Below are 21,056 nucleotides of genomic sequence, written 5' to 3' on the forward strand. Positions count from 1 at the left end.
GCACCACTCGGGTGAAGGGAAACAAGATCCAGCCCCACTCGGGTGAAGGGAAACAATATCCAGCACCACTCAGGTGAAGGGAAACAAGAAACTTTAAAAGCTGCCCTTGATTTGTCACCAAAGCCCCATACACTACCCACCATTGCAACCTGTACGCTCTTGTTAGTTGGCCCTTGCTTCATACTCGTCGCCAAACCCACTGGCTACAGGTTATCTACAAGTCTCTGCTAAGTAAAGCGCCACCTTATCTCAGCTTACTAGTCACCATAGCAGCACCCACTCGTAGCACCCGCTCCAGCAGGTATATCTCACTGGTCACCCCCAAAGCCAATTCCTCCTTTGGTTGTCTTTCCTTCCAGTTCTCTGCTGCCCATGACTGGAAAGAATTGCAAAAATCTCTGAAGCTGGAGACTCACATCTCCCTCACTAGCTTTAAGCACCAGCCGTCAGAGCAGCTTACAGATCACTGTACCTGTACATAGCCCATCTGTAAACAGACCATCTATCTACCTACCTCATCCCCATACTGGTATTTATTTATTTGTTTTGCTCCTTTGCATCCCAGTATCTCTACCTGCACATTCATCTTCTGCCAATCTACCATTCCAGTATTTAATTGGTATAATTTTAATTACTTCGCCACCATGGCCTATTTATTTCCTTAACTTACCTCATTTGCACTGACTGTATATAGACTTTTCTATTGTTCTACTGTATTATTGACTGTATGTTTTGTTTATTCCATGTGTAACTCTGTGTTATTGTGTGTCGAATTGCTACGCTTTATCTTGGCCAGGTCGCAGTTGCAAATGAGAACTTGTTCTCAACTAGCCTAACAAGTTAAATAAAGGTGAAATAAATAAAAAAATGTAAACAGCATTTTCTTTTTTTTTACACGATAAAAAAAATCCAACCGTTATACACTACACAAGCCTAAGATCACCATGTTCAATGCCGACCTTTGGCTGGAGTGCTGTAAATCTCGTCTCCATTGGACTCTGGAGCAGTGGGAATGCGTTCTCTGGAGTGATGAATCACACTTCACCATCTGGCAGTCTGACGGACCAATCTGGGTTTGGCAGATGCAAGGAGAGCGCTACCTGCCCACATGCATAGTGCCAACAGTTTGGTGGAGTAGGAATAATGGTCTGGGGCTGTTTTTCATGGTTCGGGCCTCTTAGATCCAGTGAAGCGAAATGGTAACGCTACAGCATACAATGGCATTCTAGATGATTCTGTGCTTCCAACTTTGTGGCAACAAAACAGATTGAGGAAGGCTCTTTCCTATTTCAGCATGACAAAGCCCCTGTGCACAAAGTAAGGTATTATTACATGTAGCCTAACTGTTTAACCCAACCAGGATACCGTTTCTATTGAGTTCTGTTGGTTATAACCCAACCAGGATACCGTTTGAGTTCTGTTGATTATTACCCAACCAGGATACCGTTTGAGTTCTGTTGGTTAAAACCCAACCAGGATACCGTTTCTATTGAGTTCTGTTGGTTATAACCCAACCAGGATACCGTTTCTATTGAGTTCTGTTGGGTATAACCCAACCAGGATACCGTTTCTATTGAGTTCTGTTGGTTATAACCCAACCAGGATACCGTGTGAGTTCTGTTGGTTAAAACCCAACCAGGATACCGTTTCTATTGAGTTCTGTTGGTTAAAACCCAACCAGAATACCGTTTCTATTGAGTTCTGTTGGTTAAAACCCAACCAGGATACCGTTTCTATTGAGTTCTGTTGGTTATAACCCAACCAGGATACCGTTTCTATTGAGTTCTGTTGGTTATAACCCAACCAGGATACCGTTTGAGTTCTGTTGGTTATAACCCAACCAGGATACCGTTTCTATTGAGTTCTGTTGGTTATAACCCAACCAGGATACCGTTTCTATTGAGTTCTGTTGGTTATAACCCAACCAGGATACCGTTTCTATTGAGTTCTGTTGGTTATAACCCAACCAGGATACCGTTTCTATTGAGTTCTGTTGGTTATAACCCAACCAGGATACCGTTTCTATTGAGTTCTGTTGATTATTACCCAACCAGGATACCGTTTGAGTTCTGTTAGTTAAAACCCAACCAGGATACCGTTTCTATTGAGTTCTGTTGGTTAAAACCCAACCAGGATACTGTTTCTATTGAGTTCTGTTTGTTATAACCCAACCAGGATACCGTTTGAGTTCTGTTGGTTAAAACCCAACCAGGATACCGTTTCTATTGAGTTCTGTTGGTTAAAACCCAACCAGGATACCGTTTCTATTGAGTTCTGTTGGTTATAACCCAACCAGGATACCGTTTCTATTGAGTTCTGTTGGTTATAACCCAACCAGGATACCGTTTCTATTGAGTTCTGTTGGTTATAACCCAACCAGGATACCGTTTCTATTGAGTTCTGTTGGTTATAACCCAACCAGGATACCGTGTGAGTTCTGTTGGTTAAAACCCAACCAGGATACCGTTTGAGTTCTGTTGGTTAAAACCCAACCAGGATACCGTTTGAGTTCTGTTGGTTATAACCCAACCAGGATACCGTTTCTATTGAGTTCTGTTGGTTAAAACCCAACCAGGATACCGTTTGAGTTCTGTTGGTTATAACCCAACCAGGATACCGTTTCTATTGAGTTCTGTTGGTTAAAACCCAACCAGGATACCGTTTGAGTTCTGTTGGTTAAAATCCAACCAGGATACCGTTTCTATTGAGTTCTGTTGGTTATAACCCAACCAGGATACCGTTTCTATTGAGTTCTGTTGGTTAAAACCCAACCAGGATACCGTTTCTATTGAGTTCTGTTGGTTAAAACCCAACCAGGATACCGTTTCTATTGAGTTCTGTTGGTTATTACCCAACCAGGATACCGTTTCAATTGAGTTCTGTTGGGTATAACCCAACCAGGATACCGTTTGAGTTCTGTTGGTTAAAACCCAACCAGGATACCGTTTCTATTGAGTTCTGTTGGTTACAACCCAACCAGGATACTGTTTCCATTGAGTTCTGTTGGTTATAACCCAACCAGGATACCATTTCTATTGAGTTCTGTTGGTTAAAACCCAACCAGGATACCGTTTCTATTGAGTTCTGTTGGTTAAAACCCAACCAGGATACCGTTTCTATTGAGTTCTGTTGGTTATAACCCAACCAGGATACCGTTTGAGTTCTGTTGGTTAAAACCCAACCAGGATACCGTTTCTATTGAGTTCTGTTGGTTAAAACCCAAACAGAATACAGTTTCTATTGAGTTCGGTTGGTTATAACCCATCCAGGATACCGTTTCTATTGAGTTCTGTTGGTTAAAACCCAACCAGGATACCGTTTCTATTGAGTTCTGTTGGTTAAAACCCAACCAGGATACCGTTTGAGTTCTGTTGGTTAAAACCCAACCAGGATACCGTTTCTATTGAGTTCTGTTGGTTATAACCCAACCAGGATACCGTTTCTATTGAGTTCTGTTGGTTATAACCCAACCAGGATACCGTTTCTATTGAGTTCTGTTGGTTATAACCCAACCAGGATACCGTGTGAGTTCTGTTGGTTAAAACCCAACCAGGATACCGTTTCTATTGAGTTCTGTTGGTTATAACCCAACCAGGATACCGTTTGAGTTCTGTTGGTTAAAACCCAACCAGGATACCGTTTCTATTGAGTTCTGTTGGTTAAAACCCAAACAGAATACAGTTTCTATTGAGTTCGGTTGGTTATAACCCATCCAGGATACCGTTTCTATTGAGTTCTGTTGGTTAAAACCCAACCAGGATACCGTTTCTATTGAGTTCTGTTGGTTAAAACCCAACCAGGATACCGTTTGAGTTCTGTTGGTTAAAACCCAACCAGGATACCGTTTCTATTGAGTTCTGTTGGTTATAACCCAACCAGGATACCGTTTCTATTGAGTTCTGTTGGTTATAACCCAACCAGGATACCGTTTCTATTGAGTTCTGTTGGTTAAAACCCAACCAGGATACTGTTTCTATTGAGTTCTGTTTGTTATAACCCAACCAGGATACTGTTTCTATTGAGTTCTGTTTGTTATAACCCAACCAGGATACCGTTTCTATTGAGTTCTGTTGGTTATAACCCAACCAGGATACCGTGTGAGTTCTGTTGGTTAAAACCCAACCAGGATACCGTTTCTATTGAGTTCTGTTGGTTAAAACCCAACCAGGATACTGTTTCTATTGAGTTCTGTTGGTTAAAGCCCAACCAGGATACTGTTTCTATTGAGTTCTGTTGGGTATAACCCAACCAGGATACCGTTTCTATTGAGTTCTGTTGGTTATAACCCAACCAGGATACCGTTTCTATTGAGTTCTGTTGGTTATAACCCAACCAGGATACCGTTTCTATTGAGTTCTGTTGGTTATAACCCAACCAGGATACCGTTTCTATTGAGTTCTGTTGGTTATAACCCAACCAGGATACCGTGTGAGTTCTGTTGGTTAAAACCCAACCAGGATACCGTTTCTATTGAGTTCTGTTGGTTATAACCCAACCAGGATACCGTTTGAGTTCTGTTGGGTATAACCCAACCAGGATACCGTTTCTATTGAGTTCTGTTGGTTAAAACCCAACCAGGATACCGTTTCTATTGAGTTCTGTTGGTTATAACCCAACCAGGATACCGTTTGAGTTCTGTTGGTTATAACCCAACCAGGATACCGTTTCTATTGAGTTCTGTTGGTTATAACCCAACCAGGATACCGTTTGAGTTCTGTTGGTTATAACCCAACCAGGATACCGTTTCTATTGAGTTCTGTTGGGTATAACCCAACCAGGATACTGTTTCCATTGAGTTCTGTTGGTTATAACCCAACCAGGATACCATTTCTATTGAGTTCTGTTGGTTAAAACCCAACCAGGATACCGTTTCTATTGAGTTCTGTTGGTTAAAACCCAACCAGGATACCGTTTCTATTGAGTTCTGTTGGTTATAACCCAACCAGGATACCGTTTGAGTTCTGTTGGTTAAAACCCAACCAGGATACCGTTTCTATTGAGTTCTGTTGGTTAAAACCCAAACAGAATACAGTTTCTATTGAGTTCGGTTGGTTATAACCCATCCAGGATACCGTTTCTATTGAGTTCTGTTGGTTAAAACCCAACCAGGATACCGTTTCTATTGAGTTCTGTTGGTTAAAACCCAACCAGGATACCGTTTGAGTTCTGTTGGTTAAAACCCAACCAGGATACCGTTTCTATTGAGTTCTGTTGGTTATAACCCAACCAGGATACCGTTTCTATTGAGTTCTGTTGGTTATAACCCAACCAGGATACCGTTTCTATTGAGTTCTGTTGGTTATAACCCAACCAGGATACCGTGTGAGTTCTGTTGGTTAAAACCCAACCAGGATACCGTTTCTATTGAGTTCTGTTGGTTATAACCCAACCAGGATACCGTTTGAGTTCTGTTGGTTAAAACCCAACCAGGATACCGTTTCTATTGAGTTCTGTTGGTTAAAACCCAAACAGAATACAGTTTCTATTGAGTTCGGTTGGTTATAACCCATCCAGGATACCGTTTCTATTGAGTTCTGTTGGTTAAAACCCAACCAGGATACCGTTTCTATTGAGTTCTGTTGGTTAAAACCCAACCAGGATACCGTTTGAGTTCTGTTGGTTAAAACCCAACCAGGATACCGTTTCTATTGAGTTCTGTTGGTTATAACCCAACCAGGATACCGTTTCTATTGAGTTCTGTTGGTTATAACCCAACCAGGATACCGTTTCTATTGAGTTCTGTTGGTTAAAACCCAACCAGGATACTGTTTCTATTGAGTTCTGTTTGTTATAACCCAACCAGGATACTGTTTCTATTGAGTTCTGTTTGTTATAACCCAACCAGGATACCGTTTCTATTGAGTTCTGTTGGTTATAACCCAACCAGGATACCGTGTGAGTTCTGTTGGTTAAAACCCAACCAGGATACCGTTTCTATTGAGTTCTGTTGGTTAAAACCCAACCAGGATACTGTTTCTATTGAGTTCTGTTGGTTAAAGCCCAACCAGGATACTGTTTCTATTGAGTTCTGTTGGGTATAACCCAACCAGGATACCGTTTCTATTGAGTTCTGTTGGTTATAACCCAACCAGGATACCGTTTCTATTGAGTTCTGTTGGTTATAACCCAACCAGGATACCGTTTCTATTGAGTTCTGTTGGTTATAACCCAACCAGGATACCGTTTCTATTGAGTTCTGTTGGTTATAACCCAACCAGGATACCGTGTGAGTTCTGTTGGTTAAAACCCAACCAGGATACCGTTTCTATTGAGTTCTGTTGGTTATAACCCAACCAGGATACCGTTTGAGTTCTGTTGGGTATAACCCAACCAGGATACCGTTTCTATTGAGTTCTGTTGGTTAAAACCCAACCAGGATACCGTTTCTATTGAGTTCTGTTGGTTATAACCCAACCAGGATACCGTTTGAGTTCTGTTGGTTATAACCCAACCAGGATACCGTTTCTATTGAGTTCTGTTGGTTATAACCCAACCAGGATACCGTTTGAGTTCTGTTGGTTATAACCCAACCAGGATACCGTTTCTATTGAGTTCTGTTGGGTATAACCCAACCAGGATACCGTTTCTATTGAGTTCTGTTGGGTATAACCCAACCAGGATACCGTTTCTATTGAGTTCTGTTGGGTATAACCCAACCAGGATACCGTTTCTATTGAGTTCTGTTGGTTAAAACCCAACCAGGATACCGTTTCTATTGAGTTCTGTTGGTTATAACCCAACCAGGATACCGTTTGAGTTCTGTTGGTTATAACCCAACCAGGATACCGTTTCTATTGAGTTCTGTTGGTTAAAACCCAACCAGGATACCGTTTGAGTTCTGTTGGTTAAAACCCAACCAGGATACCGTTTGAGTTCTGTTGGTTAAAATCCAACCAGGATACCGTTTCTATTGAGTTCTGTTGGTTATAACCCAACCAGGATACCGTTTCTATTGAGTTCTGTTGGTTAAAACCCAACCAGGATACCGTTTCTATTGAGTTCTGTTGGTTAAAACCCAACCAGGATACCGTTTCTATTGAGTTCTGTTGGTTATTACCCAACCAGGATACCGTTTCAATTGAGTTCTGTTGGGTATAACCCAACCAGGATACCGTTTGAGTTCTGTTGGTTAAAACCCAACCAGGATACCGTTTCTATTGAGTTCTGTTGGTTACAACCCAACCAGGATACTGTTTCCATTGAGTTCTGTTGGTTATAACCCAACCAGGATACCATTTCTATTGAGTTCTGTTGGTTAAAACCCAACCAGGATACCGTTTCTATTGAGTTCTGTTGGTTATAACCCAACCAGGATACCGTTTCTATTGAGTTCTGTTGGTTATTACCCAACCAGGATACCGTTTGAGTTCTGTTGGTTAAAACCCAACCAGGATACCGTTTCTATTGAGTTCTGTTGGTTAAAACCCAAACAGAATACAGTTTCTATTGAGTTCGGTTGGTTAAAACCCAACCAGGATACCGTTTCTATTGAGTTCTGTTGGTTAAAACCCAACCAGGATACCGTTTCTATTGAGTTCTGTTGGTTATAACCCAACCAGGATACCGTTTGAGTTCTGTTGGTTATAACCCAACCAGGATACCGTTTGAGTTCTGTTGGTTATAACCCAACCAGGATACCGTTTCTATTGAGTTCTGTTGGTTATAACCCAACCAGGATACCGTTTCTATTGAGTTCTGTTGGTTATAACCCAACCAGGATACCGTTTGAGTTCTGTTGGTTATAACCCAACCAGGATACCGTTTCTATTGAGTTCTGTTGGTTATAACCCAACCAGGATACCGTTTGAGTTCTGTTGGTTATAACCCAACCAGGATACCATTTCTATTGAGTTCTGTTGGTTATAACCCAACCAGGATACCGTTTCTATTGAGTTCTGTTGATTATTACCCAACCAGGATACCGTTTGAGTTCTGTTGGTTAAAATCCAACCAGGATACCGTTTCTATTGAGTTCTGTTGGTTATAACCCAACCAGGATACCGTTTCTATTGAGTTCTGTTGGTTAAAACCCAACCAGGATACCGTTTCTATTGAGTTCTGTTGGTTAAAACCCAACCAGGATACCGTTTCTATTGAGTTCTGTTGGTTATTACCCAACCAGGATACCGTTTCAATTGAGTTCTGTTGGTTAAAACCCAACCAGGATACCGTTTGAGTTCTGTTGGTTAAAACCCAACCAGGATACCGTTTCTATTGAGTTCTGTTGGTTACAACCCAACCAGGATACTGTTTCCATTGAGTTCTGTTGGTTATAACCCAACCAGGATACCATTTCTATTGAGTTCTGTTGGTTAAAACCCAACCAGGATACCGTTTCTATTGAGTTCTGTTGGTTATAACCCAACCAGGATACCGTTTGAGTTCTGTTGGTTATAACCCAACCAGGATACCGTTTGAGTTCTGTTGGTTAAAACCCAACCAGGATACCGTTTCTATTGAGTTCTGTTGGTTAAAACCCAAACAGAATACAGTTTCTATTGAGTTCGGTTGGTTATAACCCATCCAGGATACCGTTTCTATTGAGTCCTGTTGGTTAAAACCCAACCAGGATACCGTTTCTATTGAGTTCTTAATCATGGTCAGATTAATCCTGTCAGTCTTTTCACTAGCCCATATCATGGTCAGATTAATCCTGTCAGTCTTTTCACTAGCCTATATCATGGTCAGATTAATCCTGTCAGTCTTTTCACTAGCCCATATCATGGTCAGATTAATCCTGGCAGTCTTTTCACTAGCCCATATCATGGTCAGATTAATCCTGGCAGTCTTTTCACTAGCCCATATCTTGGCCACCAAGGTGGCATAGCAGTTCAGACGTCTTTTGTCCTCGTCTTGTCGTGTCCTGTATGTATATATATTTACAACTTTTTTCAAATACATTTTATTTTTATTTTCCATCAACTCATCTTCAAAACACTCTCCTGCAACCCGCCTCACCAATTTATATTTATAAAAAAGTATTATTTACCTCAAATCTGTAATCCTCCAAGAAGCTAGCCAGAACCTCCAAGAAGCTAGCCTGAAACTAGCCAGAAGCTAGCCAGAAGCTAATCCAGAAGCTAATCAGAAGCTAGTTCAGAAGCTAGTTAGCTTCTTTACTGGCAAATCGTTAGTATTCAGCTAACCACGGTTTGTGGTCATCAGCTATCCTTTAGCTCGAAAATCTATCGCCAGTTCTGTACGGCGCAGCGCGGCTCGGAACGGAACATACCGGACCAATTTTTCTCTCCATGTCCCTGGATTTCGACTGCTCTCTGGACATTCATACCCGGATCTCACAGCTAGCTAGCTGCTATCCGTGTGACTATCGGCCTTCGTCGATTCCGGAGCAAACATCAATTATTCCGGAGCTAGCCAGCTCCGTCAATCACTCCTGAGTTCCATCAATCACTCCTGGGCTGCAGTCACCTATCCGGATCCGTTTTACTGCCTACGTAGAGCCCCACCGGGCCTTCACAACTGGACTGCCGACGTTATCTACCCGAAGGAGATCCGGCTGGCTCCTCCGTCGCGACGTTACCTGAACGCCCATCTGCGGCCTGCTAACCGTTAGCTGTCTTACCGGCTGCTATCTGAATAGACAATCGGACAATGTATTTATTTTTATTATTATTATGTTTTCTTCTTGGGCCTCTATAACTATATCTATTGTTTTTATTTTTGTTGTTGTTGTGTGATTTGGATTAATCCCCTCTACCACACGGAACCCCACTAATCTACTGACGGAACGCAAGAGGTGGCTAACAACAGACCTCCATCCTATGCTAGCTTGCTACCGATGGCCTGGCTAGCTGTCTAAATCACCGTGACCCCCAACCAACCTCTCCACTCACTGGACCCTTTTGATCACTCGACTAAGCATGCCTCTCCTTAATGTCAATATGTCTTGTCCATTGCTGTTCTGGTTAGTGTTTATTGGCTTATTTCACTGTAGAGCCTCTAGTCCTGCTCACTATACCTTATCCAACCTATTAGTTCCACCACCCACACATGCAATGACATCTCCTGGTTTCAATGATGTTTCTAGAGACAGTATCTCTCTCTTCATCACTCAATACCTAGGTTTACCTCCACTGTATTCACATCCTACCATACCTTTGTCTGTACATTATACCTTGATGCTGTTTTATCGCCCCCAGAAACCTCCTTTTACTCTATGTTCCAGACGTTCTAGACGACCAATTCTCATAGCTTTTAGCCGTACCCTTATTCTACTCCTCCTATGTTCCTCTGGCGATGTAGAGGTGAATCCAGGCCCTGCAGTGCCTAGCTCCACTCCTATTCCCCAGGCGCTCTCTTTTGACGACTTCTGTAACCGTAATAGCCTTGGTTTCATGCATGTTAACATTAGAAGCCTCCTCCCTAAGTTTGTTCTATTCACTGCTTTAGCACACTCTGCCAACCCGGATGTTCTAGCTGTGTCTGAATCCTGGCTTAGGAAGACCACCAAAAACTCCGAAATTTAAATTCCAAACTACAACATTTTCAGACAAGATAGAACTGCCAAAGGGGGCGGTGTTGCAATCTACTGCAAAGATAGCCTGCAGAGTTCTGTCCTACTATCCAGGTCTGTACCCAAACAATTTGAACTTCTACTTTTAAAAATCCACCTCTCTAAAAACAAGTCTCTCACCGTTGCCGCCTGCTATAGACCACCCTCTGTCCCCAGCTGTGCTCTGGACACCATATGTGAACTGATTGCCCCCCATCTATCTTCAGAGTTCGTGCTGCTAGCTGACCTAAACTGGAACATGCTTAACACCCCAGCCATCCTACAATCTCACACAAATTATCAATGAACCTACCAGGTACCTCCCCAAAGCCTTAAACACGGGCACCCTCATAGATATCATCCTAACCAACTTCCCCTCTAAATACACCTCTGCTGTCTTCAACCAAGATCTCAGCGATCACTGCCTCATTGCCTGCATCCGTAATGGGTCAGCGGTCACTCACCTCCACTCATCACTGTAAAACGCTCCCTGAAACACTTCTGCGAGCAGGCCTTTCTAATCGACCTGGCCGGGGTATCCTGGAAGGATATTGATCTCATCCCGTCAGTAGAGGATGCCTGGATATTTTTTTTAAATGCCTTCCTAACCATCTTAAATAAACATGCCCCATTCAAGAAATTTAGAACCAGGAACAGATATAGCCCTTGGTTCTCCCCAGACCTGACTGCCCTTAACCAACACAAAAACATCCTATGGCGTTCTGCATTAGCATCGAACAGCCCCCGTGATATGCAGCTGTTCAGGGAAGCTAGAAACCATTATACACAGGCAGTTAGAAAAGCCAAGGCTAGCTTTTTCAAGCAGAAATTTGCTTCCTGCAACACTAACTCAAAAAAGTTCTGGGACACTGTAAAGTCCATGGAGAATAAGAACACCTCCTCCCAGCTGCCCACTGCACTGAAGATAGGAAACACTGTCACCACTGATAAATCCACCATAATTGAGAATTTCAATAAGCATTTTTCTACGGCTGGCCATGCTTTCCACCTGGTTACTCCTACCCCGGACAACAACACTGCACCCCCAACAGCAACTCTCCCAAGCCATTTCTCTTTCTCCCAAATCCATTCAGCTGATGTTCTGAAAGAGCTGCAAAATCTGGACCCCTACAAATCAGCCGGGCTAGACAATCTGGACCCTTTCTTTCTAAAATTATCTGCCGAAATTGTTGCCACCCCTATTACTAGCCTGTTCAACCTCTCTTTCGTGTCGTCTGAGATTCCCAAAGATTGGAAAGCAGCTGCGGTCATCCCCCTCTTCAAAGGGGGGGACACTCTTGACCCAAACTGCTACAGACCTATATCTATCCTACCGTGCCTTTCTAAGGTCTTCGAAAGCCAAGTCAACAAACAGATTACCGATCTTTTCGAATCTCACCATACCTTCTCTGCTATGCAATCTGGTTTCAGAGCTGGTCATGGGTGCACCTCAGCCACGCTCAAGGTCCTAAACGATATCTTAACCGCCATCGATAAGAAACATTACTGTGCAGCCGTATTCATTGATCTGGCCAAGGCTTTCGACTCTGTCAATCACCACATCCTCATCGGCAGACTCGACAGCCTTGGTTTCTCAAATGATTGCCTCGCCTGGTTCACCAACTACTTCTCTGATAGAGTTCAGTGTGTCAAATCGGAGGGTCTGCTGTCCGGACCTCTGGCAGTCTCTATGGGGGTGCCACAGGGTTCAATTCTTGGACCGACTCTCTTCTCTGTATACAGCAATGAGGTCGCTCTTGCTGCTGGTGAGTCTCTGATCCACCTCTACGCAGACGACACCATTCTGTATACTTCCGGCCCTTCTTTGGACACTGTGTTAACAACCCTCCAGGCAAGCTTCAATGCCATACAACTCTCCTTCCGTGGCCTCCAATTGCCCTTAAATACAAGTAAAACTAAATGCATGCTCTTCAACCGATCGCTACCTGTACCTACCCGCCTGTCTAACATCACTACTCTGGACGGCTCTGACTTAGAATACGTGGACAACTACAAATACTTAGGTGTCTGGTTAGACTGTAAACTCTCCTTCCAGACCCATATCAAACATCTCCAATCCAAAGTTAAATCTAGAATTGGCTTCCTATTTCGCAACAAAGCATCCTTCACTCATGCTGCCAAACATACCCTTGTAAAACTGACCATCCTACCAATCCTCGACTTTGGCGATGTCATTTACAAAATAGCCTCCAATACCCTACTCAATAAATTGGATGCAGTCTATCACAGTGCAATCCGTTTTGTCACCAAAGCCCCATATACTACCCACCATTGCGACCTGTACGCTCTCGTTGGCTGGCCCTCGCTTCATACTCGTCGCCAAACCCACTGGCTCCATGTCATCTACAACACCCTGCTAGGTAAAGTCCCCCTCGCTGGTCCCCTCGCTGGTCACCATAGCATCTCCCACCTGTAGCACACGCTCCAGCAGGTATATCTCTCTAGTCACCCCCAAAACCAATTATTTCTTTGGCCGCCTCTCCTTCCAGTTCTCTGCTGCCAATGACTGGAACGAACTACAAAAATCTCTGAAACTGGAAACACTTATCTCCCTCACTAGCTTTAAGCACCAACTGTCAGAGCAGCCCACAGATGACTGCACCTGTACATAGCCCACCTATAATTTAGCCCAAACAACTACCTCTTTCCCAACTGTATTTCATTTTAATTAATTAATTTATTTTGCTCCTTTGCACCCCATTATTTTTATGTCTACTTTGCACATTCTTCCATTGCAAAACTACCATTCCAGTGTTTTACTTGCTATATTGTATTTACTTTGCCACCATGGTGTCACGCCTTGGTCTTAGTATTTTGTGTTTTCTTTAATTATTTGTTCAGGCCAGGGTGTGACATGGGTTTATTGTGTTGTCGTATTGGGGTTTTTGTAGGCATTGGGATTGTGGCTGATTAGGGGTGTGTCTAGCATAGGCTTGGCTGCCTAGGGCGGTTCTCAATCAGAGTCAGGTGATTCTCGTTGTCTCTGATTGGGAACCGTATTTAGGTAGCCTGAGTTTCACCTTGTATTTCGTGGGTGATTGTTCCTGTCTTTGTGTAGTGTTCACCAGATATGCTGTATTAGGTTTCACGTTCCGTTTGTTGTTTTCGTATTTATTAGTTATTTCATGTATCGTCATTCATTCATTAAAGAACATGAGTAACCACCACGCTGCATTTCGGTCCTCTCTTTCAACAAACGAAGAACGCCGTTACAGAATCACCCACCACACTCGGACCGAGCAGCGTGTTAACAGGCAGCAGCGAAAGGAGGACGTTATGGACAGCAGAGGATTAGAGTATACGACGTGGGAAGAAATAGACAGGTGGGCGGCCGACCCAGAGAGAGTGCCTGAGCCCGCCTGGGATTCGCTAGAGCAGTGCGAAGAGGGCTATAGGCATATGGAGTTAGAGAAACAGACACGGAGGCGCAGAGCGAAACCCGAAAAGCAGCCCCAAAAATGTATTGGGGGGGGGCTCAGGGAGAGAGTGGCAGAGTCAGGAGTCAGACCTGAGCCAACTCTCCCTGTTAATCGTGAGGAGCAGCCATATAAGGACTTCTGGTCTTGGGAGATGATATTAGACGGAAGAGGACCCTGGGCTCAGCCTGGTGAATATCGCCGCCCCAAGGAGGAAGCAGAGGCAGCAGGAGATAGGAGCCGACGATACGAGGGAACACGGTTGGCAAGGAAGCCCGAAAAGAAACCCCCCCCAAAAAAATTGGGGGGGCTTACAGGGAGTATGGCTATGCCAGGTAGGAGACCTGCGCAAACTCCCTGTGCTTTCCGGTGGGCTAGATAGACCGGGCAGACACCGTGTTATGCTATGGAGCGCACTGTGTTTCCAGTGCGGGTGCATAGCCCGGTGCGGTTCATACCAGCCCTTCGTATTGGCCGGGCTAGAGTGGGCATCGAGCCAGGTAAGCTTGGGCAGGCTCGGTGCTCAAGAGCTCCAAGTGCGCCTGCACGGTCCGGTCTATCCAGAGCCACCTCCACACACCAGTCCTCCGGTAGCAGCTCCCCGCACCAGGCTTCCTGTGCGTGTCCTCGCTCCAGTATCACCAGTGCCAGCACCACGCATCAGGCCTACAGTGCGCCTCGCCTCTCCTGCGCTGTCGGAGTCTCCCGCCTCTCCAGCGCTGTCGGAGCCTCCCGCCTCTCCAGCGCTGTCGGAGCCTCCCGCCTCTCCAGCGCTGTCGGAGCCTCCCGCCTCTCCAGCGCTGTCGGAGCCTCCCGCCTCTCCAGCGCTGTCGGAGCCTTTCTCCTCTCCTGCGCTACCGGAGTCTCCTGTCTGTTCATCGCTTCCAGAGCCTTCCTCCTCTACAGCGCTGCCGGAGCCTCCTGCCTGCATGAAGCAGCCTGAGCTGTCAGTCTGCAGGGAGCTGTCAGTATGCATGAAGCAGCCAGAGATGTCAGTCTGCAAAGAGCTGTCAGTCTGCAAGGAGCTGTCAGTCTGCAAGGAGCTGTCAGCCTGCATGGAGCAGTCAGAGCTGTCAGTCTGCAAGGAGCTGCCAGTCTGCAGGGAGCTGTCAGTCTGCAAGGAGCTGTCAGTCTGCAAGGAGCTGCCAGTCTGCAGGGAGCTGTCAGTATGCATGAAGCAGCCAGAGATGTCAGTCTGCAAAGAGCTGTCAGTCTGCAAGGAGCTGTCAGTCTGCAAGGAGCTGTCAGCCTGCATGGAGCAGTCAGAGCTGTCAGTCTGCAAGGAGCTGCCAGTCTGCAGGGAGCTGTCAGTCTGCAAGGAGCTGTCAGTCTGCAAGGAGCTGCCAGTCTGCAGGGAGCTGTCAGTATGCATGAAGCAGCCAGAGATGTCAGTCTGCAAAGAGCTGTCAGTCTGCAAGGAGCTGTCAGTCTGCAAGGAGCTGCCAGTCTGCAGGGTGCTGTCAGCCTGCATGCCTCAGTCCCGAGCTGCCCCTCAGTCCCGAGCTGCCCCTCAGTCCCGAGCTGTCCCTCAGTCCTGAGATGCCCCTCAGTCACGAGCTGCTCCTCAGTTCTGTGGGGTTCTGGGTGAGGACTATTAGGCCATGGTCGGCGGCGAGGGTGGAGTATCCCAGGACGCGAAGGGGAGGAACTATGACATTTATGGAGTGGGGTCCACGTCCCGAGCCGGAGCCGCCACAATGGACAGACGCCCACCATGGGCAGACACCTGGCCGTGCTGCTGCTCCAGTTCCAACTGTTCTGCCTGCGGCAATGGAACCCTGACCTGTTCACCGGACATGCTACCTGTCCCAGACCTGCTGTTTTCAACTCTCTGGAGACAGCAGGAGCGGTAGAGATACTCTTAATGATCGGCTATGAAAAGCCAACTGACATTTACTCCTGAGGTGCTGACTTGTTGCACCCTCGACAACTACTGTGATTATTATTAGTTGACCATGCTCGTCATTTATGAACATTTGAACTAGAGGTCGACCGATTAATCAGAATGGCCGATTTTTGGACACCGATTTAGCCGATTATTTTTTAAACAAAGTTTACACCGTTATTTAATTTTTATTTAACTAGGCAAGTCAGTTAAGAACACATTCTTATTTTCAATGATGGCCTAGGAACAGTGGGTTAACTGCCTCTTTCAGAGGCAAAACGACAGATTTTCACATTGTCAGCTCGGGGGATCCAATCTTGCAACCTTGCAGTTAACTAGTCCAACGCAATAACGACCATTGCACTCCACAAGGAGACTGACAGCCTGTTACGCGAATGCAGTAAAACAAGGTAAGTTGCTAGCTAGCATTAAACTTATCTTATAAAAAACAATCAATCATAATCACTAGTTAACTACACATGGTTGATAATATTACTAGATATTATCTAGCGTGTCCTGCGTTGCGTATAATCTGACTGAGCATACAAGCATACAAGTATCTAAGTATCTGACTGAGCAGTGGTAGGCAGAAGCAGGCGCGTAAACATTCATTCAAACAGCACTTTCGTGCGTTTTGCCAGCAGCTCTTCGTTGTGCGTCAAGCATTGCACTGTTTGACTTCAAGCCTATCAACTCCCGAGATGAGGCTGGTGTAACCGAAGTGAAATGGCTGGCTAGTTAGCGCGTGCTAATAGTGTTTCAAACGTCACTCGCTCTGAGCCTTGGGGTGGTTGTTCCCCTTGCTCTGCATGGGTAACGCTGCTTCGAGGGTGGCTGTTGTCGTTGTGTTGCTGGTTCGAGCCCAGGGAAGAGAGAGACGGAAGCTATACTTTTACACTGGCAATACTAATGTGCATATAAGAACATCCAATAGTCAAAGGTAAATTAAATACAAATGGTACAGAGGGAAATAGTCATATAATTCCTATAATAACTACAACCTAAAACTTCTTACCTGGGAATATTGAAGACTCATGTTAAAAGGAACCACCAGCTTTCATATGTTCTCATGTTCTGAGCAAGGAACTGAAACGTTAGCTTTCTTACATAGCACATATTGCACTTTTACCTTCTTCTCCAACACTTTGTTTTTGCATTATTTAAACCAAATTGAACATGTTTCATTATTTATTTGAGGCTAAATAGATTTTATCGATGTATTATATTAAGTTAAAATAAGTGTTCATTCAGTATTGTTGTAATTGTCATTATTACAAATACATTTTTTTTTTATTGGCTTTTTTGGTCCTCCAATAATGGGTATCGGTATAGGCGTTGAAAAATCATAATCGGTCGACCTCTAATTTGAACATCTTGGCCATGTTTTGTTATAATCTCCACCCGGCACAGCCAGAAGAGGACTGGCCACTGATGTAAGAAGGGCTATATAAATACATTTGATTTGATTCAAATATAATTTGTTTAGTCTGTTTTCAATACATTCAGACAGGCTTTGTTTTGTCTGTTTTCAATACATTCAGACAGGCTTTGTTTAGTCTGTTTTCAATACGTTCAGACAGGCTTTCCTCCAAACACGTCAGTATATGAGCTGAGTATCTGTGAGGCACAGCTGTGTTATCCCTGATCCTCTGCTAATCATCCTCTAACACACCGTCTCCATGGTGATGATGAGCCCAATCACTCCTCCACACCACTTTAGAGGAGGGACTGTGATTGGTTGACAAGGTATTTGGTGTTTGTGTCAAACCCACATAACAACAGGATGCTCATTCTGACAAGGGTGTGTCTACAGTATATCATGAGGATAATGAACTCATAAACCGGGTTAGAATAAATAACCTCAGGACCATACCAGAATCCTGAACTAGGCTGATACAACATCACCTATGATTTATATAATGATTGATTGGTTGATTGACCTACCAATTGTTTAGAGTGAGCGAGATCCCCACCAATAGAGCCTGTACCAGAGTCTGAGTCTGTTTAAAGCAGGAGTCATACAGAGCAACATGACCATAAAGACACACAGCAACACTGTTGCTACCCAGACAGTCTGCCAGACTACTGGGTATCAAGGTTGATCCAATATACACTGTTGCTACCCAGCCAGTCTGCCAGGCTACTGGGTATCAAGGTTGATCCACTATATTGTGTGGTAGTAACCTAAATACCATTCATATTGTGTGGTAGTAACCTAAATACCATTCATATTGTGTGGTAGTAACATACAGTGCATTCAGAAAGTATTCAGACCCAATGACTTTTTCCACATTTACCATGTTAGCACATTTAAACAAAATAAAAGATTGAAATATCACATTTACAGAAGTTCAGGGTTCAAGTCCGGGCTCCGGCTGGGCCACTCAAGGACATTCAGAGACTTGTCCCGAAGCCACTCCTGCGTTGTCTTGGCTGTGTGCTTAGGATCGTTGTCCTGTTGGAAGGTGAACCTTCACCTCAGTCTGAGGTCCTGAGCGCTCTGGAGCAGGTTTTCATCAAGGATCTCTCTGTACTTTGCTCCGTTCATCTTTCCCTCAATCCTGACTAGTCTCCCAGTCCCTGCCCTGAAAAAATATCCCCACAGCATGATGCTGCCACCACCATGCTTCATCGTAGGGATGGTGCCAGGTTTCCTCCAGATGTGATGCTTGGCGTTCAGGCCAAAGAGTTCAATCTTGGCTTCATCAGACCAGAGAATCTTGCTTGTCATAGTCTGAGAGTCCTTTAGGTGGCTTTTGGCAAACTCCAAGCGGGCTGTCATGTGCCTTTTACTGAGGAGTGGCTTCCGTCTGGCCACTCTACCATAAAGGCCTGATTGGTGGAGTGCTGCAGAGATGGGTGAAACTTCCATAAAGAAAGATGAACCTTGGAGCTCTGTTAGTGGGTTAACTGCCTGTTAGTGGGTTAACTGCCTGTTAGTGGGTTAACTGTCTGTTAGTGGGTTAACTGCCTGTTGAGGGACAGAATGACACATTTGTACCTTGTCAGCACAGGGGTTTGAACATGCAACCTTCCGGTTACTAGTCCAACATTCTAACCACTAGGCCACCCTGCTGCTATGAGTCTCATAGCAAAGGGTCTGAATTCTTATTTAAATAAGGTATTTCTGTTTTGCACCAATTTCTAAAAACCTGTTTTCGCTTTATCATTATTGAGTATTGTGTGTAGATTGATAAGGATTTTTAGAATGAGGCTGTAGCGTAACAAAATGTGGAAAAGGTGAAGGGGTCTGAATACTTTCTGAATGCACTGTAAATACCATTCATATTGTGTGGTAGTAACCTCAAATGGTCACATACGTGTTTAACAGATGTTATTGTGGGTGTAGCGAAATGCTTGTAACCTAAATACCATTCTTTGACTCGGGCATTGGAATTGCACACTATCTTAAGCATACATTATCGACCCTTCCTTATTCCCCATAGAATCCCCTCTTCAGGGTAAACCTCTGCTTTCAAAAAGCATATCATTTTACTCTTCTGGGTAAACCTCTGCTATCACTGGCCACGTTTACATGCGCACACATATCTCATTTACAATAGTATTGGGGATATTGTTGTATTCTGTTTTTGAGTTTACACATATCCCGTTTACAATAACCCAAAAAGGTTTGTATTCCGGTTATGAGAAACCCCGATAAGATACCTGGGATATGGTGATCTTAGACAGGTTACTGTGGCATGTCAACATCTTATCCCCTATACTGTCTGCGCATGCTCAGTTTCGCATAAATTTCGTGTGATGAAGTCATCTGATTGTCCAACAAATCACTTCCAAAAGTAGGCTACCTACACATTTCAATACACTATAATCATTCCATAATCATTTATTTGGATGATACTCCATACTGGACGGGATAGCCTACTGGCTACTTTCACCCCTAATTTAGACACGTTTCTGTTTAGAATTTCGGGACATTTGGTAGGCCATTTGTTCTTCAACTATATAGTTGGATACATGCAGCTTCTCTTCTGTCATAAATTGTTGCCCTATGAGACTAAATAACGTATAGTGCTCACCAGAATAATGTCTTACATCGATAGAATTAATGTATTAGTAATCTAGTTAACACCGGTAAAGTTGTCTGTTTCGTTTAGGGACCGGGTAGAAAACGTATTAACTCCAAAACAGTGGAAAGATTGGTCCTGTTCAAAACGTCCTATGTCATCAGTTTGACTGGTTTTAGGGAAAAGAAAAGCTGAGAAAATGATGAAACACTTTTCTGATAGGACAGTTGGTCTTGTGTGCATATTTGATGTGGTTGAAATACTGTTGGCTTGCATAACAGTGTCAAAGACAACACATTACAGCGCATTCCCATTTTCTCAAGAGATGCTGAAAGAAAGAAATATTTCTCCACTCCTGTTCCCGAGACAGAACAAATGTTATTTTATCATTTTTACTGCAAGAAATGCATAATTCTGCAGGAGTTAATATTATATAACGCTACATTTGAGAGGTTATAGACCTACAGCCAGTGTCCATATTTCAGTTACTACTCAATTTAATCCGTATGAATTTAAATGAGGAATATTATGTTTATTCATGAATACAGGGATACTCGTGAGCAGGATATCAAAGGTCCATGTAAAGAGTTTATCCCGAATAAGACCGTAAGCAGAATAGGAGCTACTATACACCAAAGATGTATTGATAATAAACTAAAATGATAACTGTCGATTAACTAATATAGCCTGTAGACAGCTGTTTCTTAAATGTCAGTTAAAGACCATTAAGTCACTGAACTTTTCTTACCGTAGTTAGATTGTTTCCACACAAAAAAAATATCCGTTCGCCAAAGTTCCTAAAACGGTTCCGTATGTCGAAACATTCACATTTTATATTAATCCAATGTGCACAGTTTAACCATCTTCCAAAAAGAAAATTAGCCTACATACAGCATCTTCCAAAGAGGTGAGTCGGTTATTATTATACCAGTCGTCCCATCTCCCAACTAGGTACATTCACAACCACTTTTCTGATGATTGTAAATGATGTTTTATGCATTTTTGGGAAACATTCTCAACTGTATACCATTGGCTGAGCGTGGTCAAATGACGTCACTCTTGCTGACATTGATTGGCTGAACACCTTGTCAGTCTGTAGTGAGCGAGATTCCACGTGTGCACTTTTACCCCGGCTGCTTGGAGTCCCACTCCAGAGAGACAAATCAAATCCGCTACTTGTTGATTGAGTCAAT

The 21,056-nt window shown here is 43.9% G+C and overlaps 1 protein-coding gene across 1 annotated transcript in view; it reads right to left on the reverse strand.

Annotated features, from left to right (window-relative positions):
* tmem45a (transmembrane protein 45a) overlaps positions 1–20,846 on the reverse strand; it is a 135,404-nt gene extending 114,558 nt beyond the window's left edge. Inside the window, exon 1 of the mRNA XM_031822247.1 lies at positions 20,612–20,846. The gene's annotated coding sequence lies outside the window, so the exon portion shown is untranslated. The remainder of the gene's footprint in view (positions 1–20,611) is intronic.
* Positions 20,847–21,056: the final 210 nt, after the last annotated feature.

This window comes from Oncorhynchus kisutch, linkage group LG4 (assembly GCF_002021735.2).
Source record: "Oncorhynchus kisutch isolate 150728-3 linkage group LG4, Okis_V2, whole genome shotgun sequence".
Classification (NCBI taxonomy): Eukaryota; Metazoa; Chordata; class Actinopteri; order Salmoniformes; family Salmonidae; genus Oncorhynchus; species Oncorhynchus kisutch.